Genomic DNA, 8,359 nt, shown 5'->3' with positions numbered 1-8,359 from the left:
ACAACAGCTACCATTCAAGCATTGAGATGGCGCCGTTTGAAGCACTTTATGGTAGAAAGTGCAGGTCTCCGATTTGTTGGAGTGAAGTGGGGGATAGATAGATTACGGGTCTGGAGATTATACAAGAAACTACCGAGAAGATCATCCAAATTCAACAACGGTTGAAAACCGCCCAAAGTCGACAAAAGAGCTACGCTGACATTAAAAGAAAAGATATAGAATTTGAAATTGGAGAGATGGTCATGCTTAAAGTTGCACCTTGGAAAGGCGTTGTTTGATTTGTTAAATGAGGGAAATTAAATCCAAGGTATATTGGACCATTCAAGATTATTGATCGTGTCGGACCAGTAGCTTACCGACTTGAGTTACCTCAACAACTCGCGGCTGTACATAACACTTTTCACGTCTCGAATTTGAAGAAATGTTTTGCTAAAGAAGATCTCACTATTCCGTTAGATGAAATCCAAATCAACGAAAAACTTCAATTCATCGAAGAACCCGTCGAAATAATGGATCGTGAGGTTAAAAGACTTAAGCAAAACAAGATACCAATTGTTAAGGTTCGATGGAATGCTCGTAGAGGACCCGAGTTCACCTGGGAGCGTGAAGATCCGATGAAGAAGAAATACCCGCATCTATTTCCAGAAGATTCGTCAACACCTTCAACAGCTTAAAATTTCGGGACGAAATTTATTTAACGGGTAGGTACTGTAGTGACCCGAACTTTTCCATGTTTATATATATTAATTGAGATTGATATTTACATGATTAAATGTTTCCAACATGTTAAGCAATCAAACTTGTTAAGACTTGATTAATTGAAATATGTTTCATATAGACAATTAACCACCCAAGTTGACCGGTGATTCACGAACGTTAAAACTTGTAAAAACTATATAATGACATATATATGGATATATATATAGTTAACATGATACTATGATAAGTAAATATATCATTAAGTATATTAACAATGAACTACATATGTAAAAACAAGACTACTAACTTAATTATTTTTAAACGAGACATATATGTAACGATTATCGTTGTAAAGACATTTAATGTATATATATCATATTAAGAGATATTCATACATGATAATATCATGATAATATAATAATTTAAAATCTCATTTGATATTATAAACATTGGGTTAACAACAATTAACAAGATCGTTAACCTAAAGGTTTCAAAACAACACTTACATGTAACGACTAACGATGACTTAACGACTCAGTTAAAATGTATATACATGTAGTGTTTTAATATGTATTTATACACTTTTGAAAGACTTCAATACACTTATCAAAATACTTCTACTTAACAAAAATGCTTACAATTACATCCTCGTTCAGTTTCATCAACAATTCTACTCGTATGCACCCGTATTCGTACTCGTACAATACACAGCTTTTAGATGTATGTACTATTGGTATATACACTCCAATGATCAGCTCTTAGCAGCCCATTTGAGTCACCTAACACATGTGGGAACCATCATTTGGCAACTAGCATGAAATATCTCATAAAATTACAAAAATATGAGTAATCATTCATGACTTATTTACATGAAAACAAAATTACATATCCTTTATATCTAATCCATACACCAACGACCAAAAACACCTACAAACACTTTCATTCTTCAATTTTCTTCATCTAATTGATCTCTCTCAAGTTCTATCTTCAAGTTCTAAGTGTTCTTCATATATTCTACAAGTTCTAGTTACATAAAATCAAGAATACTTTCAAGTTTGCTAGCTCACTTCCAATCTTGTAAGGTGATCATCCAACCTCAAGAAATCTTTGTTTCTTACAGTAGGTTATCATTCTAATACAAGGTAATAATCATATTCAAACTTTGGTTCAATTTCTATAACTATAACAATCTTATTTCAAGTGATGATCTTACTTGAACTTGTTTTCGTGTCATGATTCTGCTTCAAGAACTTCGAGCCATCCAAGGATCCGTTGAAGCTAGATCCATTTTTCTCTTTTCCAGTAGGTTTATCCAAGGAACTTAAGGTAGTAATGATGTTCATAACATCATTCGATTCATACATATAAAGCTATCTTATTCGAAGGTTTAAACTTGTAATCACTAGAACATAGTTTAGTTAATTCTAAACTTGTTCGCAAACAAAAGTTAATCCTTCTAACTTGACTTTTAAAATCAACTAAACACATGTTCTATATCTATATGATATGCTAACTTAATGATTTAAAACCTGGAAACACGAAAAACACCGTAAAACCGGATTTACGCCGTCGTAGTAACACCGCGGCTGTTTTGGGTTAGTTAATTAAAAACTATGATAAACTTTGATTTAAAAGTTGTTATTCTGAGAAAATGATTTTTATTATGAACATGAAACTATATCCAAAAATTATGGTTAAACTCAAAGTGGAAGTATGTTTTCTAAAATGGTCATCTAGACGTCGTTCTTTCGACTGAAATGACTACCTTTACAAAAACGACTTGTAACTTATTTTTCCGACTATAAACCTATACTTTTTCTGTTTAGATTCATAAAATAGAGTTCAATATGAAACCATAGCAATTTGATTCACTCAAAACGGATTTAAAATGAAGAAGTTATGGGTAAAACAAGATTGGATAATTTTTCTCATTTTAGCTACGTGAAAATTGGTAACAAATCTATTCCAACCATAACTTAATCAACTTGTATTGTATATTATGTAATCTTGAGATACCATAGACACGTATACAATGTTTCGACCTATCATGTCGACACATCTATATATATTTCGGAACAACCATAGACACTCTATATGTGAATGTTGGAGTTAGCTATACAGGGTTGAGGTTGATTCCAATATATATATATAGTTTGAGTTGTGATCAATACTGAGATACGTATACACTGGGTCGTGGATTGATTCAAGATAATATTTATCGATTTATTTCTGTACATCTAACTGTGGACAAGTAGTTGTAGGTTACTAACGAGGACAGCTGACTTAATAAACTTAAAACATCAAAATATATTAAAAGTGTTGTAAATATATTTTGAACATACTTTGATATATATGTATATATTGTTATAGGTTAGTGAATCAACCAGTGGCCAAGTCTTACTTCCCGACGAAGTAAAAATCTGTGAAAGTGAGTTATAGTCCCACTTTTAAAATCTAATATTTTTGGGATGAGAATACATGCAGGTTTTATAAATGATTTACAAAATAAACACAAGTACGTGAAACTACATTCTATGGTTGAATTATCGAAATCGAATATGCCCCTTTTTATTAAGTCTGGTAATTTAAGAATTAGGGAACAGACACCCTAATTGACGCGAATCCTAAAGATAGATCTATTGGGCCTAACAAACCCCATCCAAAGTACCGGATGCTTTAGTACTTCGAAATTTATATCATATCCGAAGGGTGTCCCGAAATGATGGGGATATTCTTATATATGCATCTTGTTAATGTCGGTTACCAGGTGTTCACCATATGAATGATTTTTATCTCTATGTATGGGATGTGTATTGAAATATGAAATCTTGTGGTCTATTATTATGATTTGATATATATAGGTTAAACCTATAACTCACCAACATTTTTGTTGACGTTTTAAGCATGTTTATTCTCAGGTGATTATTAAGAGCTTCCGCTGTCGCATACTTAAATAAGGACGAGATTTGGAGTCCATGCTTGTATGATATTGTGCAAAAACTGCATTCAAGAAACTTATTTTGTTGTAACATATTTGTATTGTAAACCATTATGTAATGGTCGTGTGTAAACAGGATATTTTAGATTATCATTATTTGATAATCTACGTAAAGCTTTTTAAACCTTTATTGATGAAATAAAGGTTATGGTTTGTTTTAAAATGAATGCAGTCTTTGAAAAACGTCTCATATAGAGGTCAAAACCTCGCAACGAAATCAATTAATATGGAACGTTTTTAATCAATAAGAACGGGACATTTCACCCGTTGCCTCCGATTGGTTACTTCCCCATTGATCATGCCCCTAGGATCAATGGGGAAGTAACCAATCGGGGGGAAGCGAAAAAAAAATTTCCATTTTTTTTGGAATTTTTTTTTTCCGGCATCAAGATCACACTAAAATATGAACATTTAGAAACTCGTGATGAATGTTATTATTTTGGCGAGAAAACGATCGACAAAAATAATATTCAAAGTAATATTGTTCGTGAAGAATATGAACGCTTTTTTTCCCCATGTTTTGTGAAGTAAAATTTAGCCCGATTTAGAGTTTAGGGTTTAGTGTTTTGGGTTTATTCCATAAATCCAAAACACCAAACCCTAAACCCTAAACTCTAAACCGTTCGTGTTAAAAACTCAAACTAAATCATAAATCTAAACCCTAAACCCTAAATTTCTAAACCCTAATATCTAAACCCTATAAACCCAAATATCTAAACCCTAATAGCTAAAACTTCAACATACGCTCGAAAAACACGATAATTGTTATATATTACTTCTTCGAGCGTTTTCCCGCCAAAGTAAAAAACATTTATCACAAAGTGTCTTTATTAAATGTTCATATTTTCATCCCATCTATAATGTTCGTGAACAAAGTTTTTTTAAAAAACGAAAAAAAAAATTTTTGCTTCCCCCGATTGATTACTTCCCTCTTGATCCTACCCCTATATATATTTAATTATTTAAATTATCTAAGTGCATGGAAAATGTACCAAAATTTACTTTTTATGACACACATGAACGATGTGATCAACGAGCATCTTTTAAAAATTTTAAAAATTTAAAATTGAAATCAAATATTTTCAATTCTGGGTAAATATTTCAAAATCAAATGTTTAGATCTAAAAAATGTGCTCTCAATCTCTCTCTTTGTTCCTCATCTTCTTTCTGCTTCATCTTTTTTCAATCAACTTTTGACTAGATCTTTCGTAAAGGTATATATATATATATATATATATATATATATATATATATATATATATATATATATATATATATATATATATATTTATCATCAATTGAATTTCTAATTTATTGTTACTGCTATTATTTTGCGTCTTAATCTGAGGTTTCAATCACCTAAATGTTAAATGTTTATGAATGTGAAATACCAATTTGTTGAAATTACGACCCTTCCATTTCATATATTAGCTTGATATAAAATACCAAATATTATCAAATCAAAATATATTAACATTTCACAGAAGTTTATACACAATTTTGTTTGTAATCTTACCTCGGAGTGGATTTTATTTAAAGCTTGAGAGTCGTTGGCTTCTTCCACAGTTCCACGGCGATTGTTACTGTTTCACAGACGATTATGGTTCTTTCACTATGGTTATCATCCAATTAGGGTTCTAATTCTCATAGACGATTGGGTGTAGGTTTAATTCTGCTAAGTCTACATACATGCGTCTTCTTCTTGCAAAAGGTAATTTTTGCTTGCGATTTTTGATTTCGTTGAATGTTTGGAGGCTAATTTCTTGATTATTATCAATATCAATTATACTAAGGCTCTCAAAAATTGGGTATTTTGAAGTTTTAATTATAAATAGTTTTTGTATATCAATGAGATTTTGTAGCTTTGCTGAATTTTTTTGGTAGTCGTCAATTGAAGCATACTTATGTTTAAGTACATTAGTTACTTTTTCATCCTTTTACCTATTTTTATGTTCTTTGTGTCTTTATTTAGATTTGTAATTTTGTTGTTTTAGGTGACTCAGCTCCAGATCGATTAAGGTTTCTTTGAAGGTACATACATTTTTTTCCTGTATGGTTTGAAAATGGTGTTCTTATAAAGCTTAATGGTTTGAAAATGAGTTATTAGTAATCTATGAATGGGAGGTAGTTTGTTTCACCTAATGTATGTGTTGAACTCTACTTGGTGCCCGTTGGTGATTCAAATCCGGAATTCAAACCAACCGTCTTAGGTAATGCTATTGAATGTCATGGGTTTCTTTTATTTTAATGTGATTTGTACTTCGTTTTGAAGTTTTTTTTAAAGTGGATTGTATACGTGCAGTTGATGGTTTGAATGATGTCCCTATTGAACAACTACTTGAATATGCTTTAGGGTATCGCGATTTATTACTTATTAAAATTATGTGATTTTATTTGTGATGCAAGTCTTTTACAGTTTGAGATTTAATTTAAAGTATGTGATTTTATTTGTGATTTCATTGCCGCTTCACTGTGGAAACTGGATAAAGTACTTTTGTTATGTTCTCCACAAGAGTTTTTCAAACTTAATAGATCTTTCCAGAATTTAAAGTCCAAACCCTTAAGGTGTTAAGTTTGCACTCAAGGCGAAAAATGATTTCGAATGTTGGTTCAGAATGGCTTTGACTATGACAAAAATATGAAGTTTTTCGGAACTAATCGTCATGTATGAGGAGGTTTGTCTTTATACCCTTCTTCTGATATTACTTTGTTTATCATTAGTTTGTTGATTTTTGATGCAATTGATATGCTCATCTAAGATTAATTATATAGTCCAGATACATGAGTATGATTAATATGCTTGCTTTTTAATACTAAAATATGAAGATATTGTTATAAACTTATCTCAGTAGCATTGCAAATGTGATATTTAATTAATTTTGTCAATTTTTACTTGGTTACTAAATTATTTGTTGATGGTTGATGTTATTTCCATTGTGAAGTTGACGGTACTTATATTTTCTATATTCTAGTTTTAGGTTCTTCAAGATAGTACTATGAAACAAGAGGATCTATGTTTAAGAGCTAAGGATTAAGGATTCTTGGTCGGATCTTCCAGGTGCGTTATCATCTATGTTTTTAGGATTTTCACAGGGCGGTTAACTGCAAAAGTTATGATTACCTCAAACTTCACCTTTTATACGGCAGAAAAGAAAAAAAAAAATCAAACTTAAATTTTAACCTCATTATGGTTTACTGCGGCTAACATGCAACACAACAACAACAACAACAACAACAACAACAATACCCAATCCAACGAAAGTGGGGTATGGGGAAGGTGAGTGTAGACAATCATTCCTCGTACCCTAGATTAGAAGGAAGTCACTACTCCACCCGCGGGTATAGAACCCGCGCCTAGATAAGGTCGTCCCTCCCTCTACTCTAGCGCAAAAGAGATTGCTTCCCAAAGGACCTCCGGCCCGAAGAGCTCATAAGAACGAAATAGAGAGGGCAAATGATACGTACCTGTACGAGTAATGAGCGCCTAGCAAGAAGCAACCATACACAGTAACCATAAAAGGGACACATATAGCAGTAATGCACAATAGTAGGGCAACGAGCATGAATAAAATAGTGCACATAACCATTTAATTTTAGGTAGACATACAGACAAACAAGATATATACATATACATATACATATACATATACGCACCCACACAGACACACACATCGATATATATATACCACACGAAAGCATGAAAAAAAAAAAAAAAAAAAAAAAAAAAAACTCATGCTTAAACATAAATACATATAGATACATTCGTAGATATATATACCTAGGTACAGATACAAGACAGACAAACCTACATACACCAATACATGCACTTAGATACATAGATACATATATATATAGATACAAACATATACATCGGTACATATATATAGCCTAAAAACATATACATAGATACAAAGGCATATAAACCATGTAGAGGGGTATAAATAGTGTGGTTATTGAATATCTGGTTATAGTTATATATGTAGTTGTATAATAAAAGTAACTAACACAATGAAAAAAAAAAAAAAAAAAAAAAAAACCTACTCAATAATTCTAATTCTACTCCTCCACAGGCTCCTATCAGAAGTCATGTCCTCCGTCAGTAGGAGCTCTTTCATGTCAAGCTTCAATCTATCCTCCATCCTACGTCTAGGTCTACCCCTTCTCCTTACGCCGCCAACGGCGAGGGTCTCGACTCTCCTAACTGGGGCTAAAAGTGGGCGCCTCCTAACATGCCCAAACCATCTAAGTCGTCCTTCCCTAAGTTTGTTGGTGATGTTCCCAACTTCCAATTTCTCCCTAAAAACTCCATTTGGTATCATATCTAGCATGGTCTTACCACACGTCCATCTAAGCATCCTCATTTCTGCCACCTCCATCCTCCTCTCTTGGGCCTTCGTCATTGGCCAACACTCTGATCCGTACAACATGGCTGGTCTAATTGCCACCTTAAAGAATTTACCTTTCAGTTTAAGTGGGACCTTCTTGTCGCACAACACCCCTTTCGCAGCCCTCCACTTCAACCATCCTACTCGTATACGATGCGTCACATCCTCATCTATCCTTCCCGAAATGTGAAGCATCGAGCCTAAATATCTAAAGGACTCTTGCGGGGGTAGAATCTGATCCCCAATTCTGATATCCACTATATCGTCGTGTTCCTCT

At 32.7% G+C, this 8,359-nt stretch overlaps 1 long non-coding RNA gene across 1 annotated transcript; it reads left to right on the top strand.

Moving 5' to 3' along the window:
* Positions 1-5,096: 5,096 nt before the first annotated feature.
* Positions 5,097-6,902, top strand: LOC139866407 (uncharacterized). The gene is made up of 3 exons (XR_011765432.1): positions 5,097-5,408; positions 5,692-6,372; positions 6,676-6,902. It is a non-coding gene; the product is annotated as an uncharacterized lncRNA (long non-coding RNA).
* Positions 6,903-8,359: the final 1,457 nt, after the last annotated feature.

This window comes from Rutidosis leptorrhynchoides, chromosome 9, assembly GCF_046630445.1.
Source record: "Rutidosis leptorrhynchoides isolate AG116_Rl617_1_P2 chromosome 9, CSIRO_AGI_Rlap_v1, whole genome shotgun sequence".
NCBI classification, from domain to species: Eukaryota; Viridiplantae; Streptophyta; class Magnoliopsida; order Asterales; family Asteraceae; genus Rutidosis; species Rutidosis leptorrhynchoides.
This window is presented reverse-complemented; position numbering and strand designations above follow the sequence as displayed.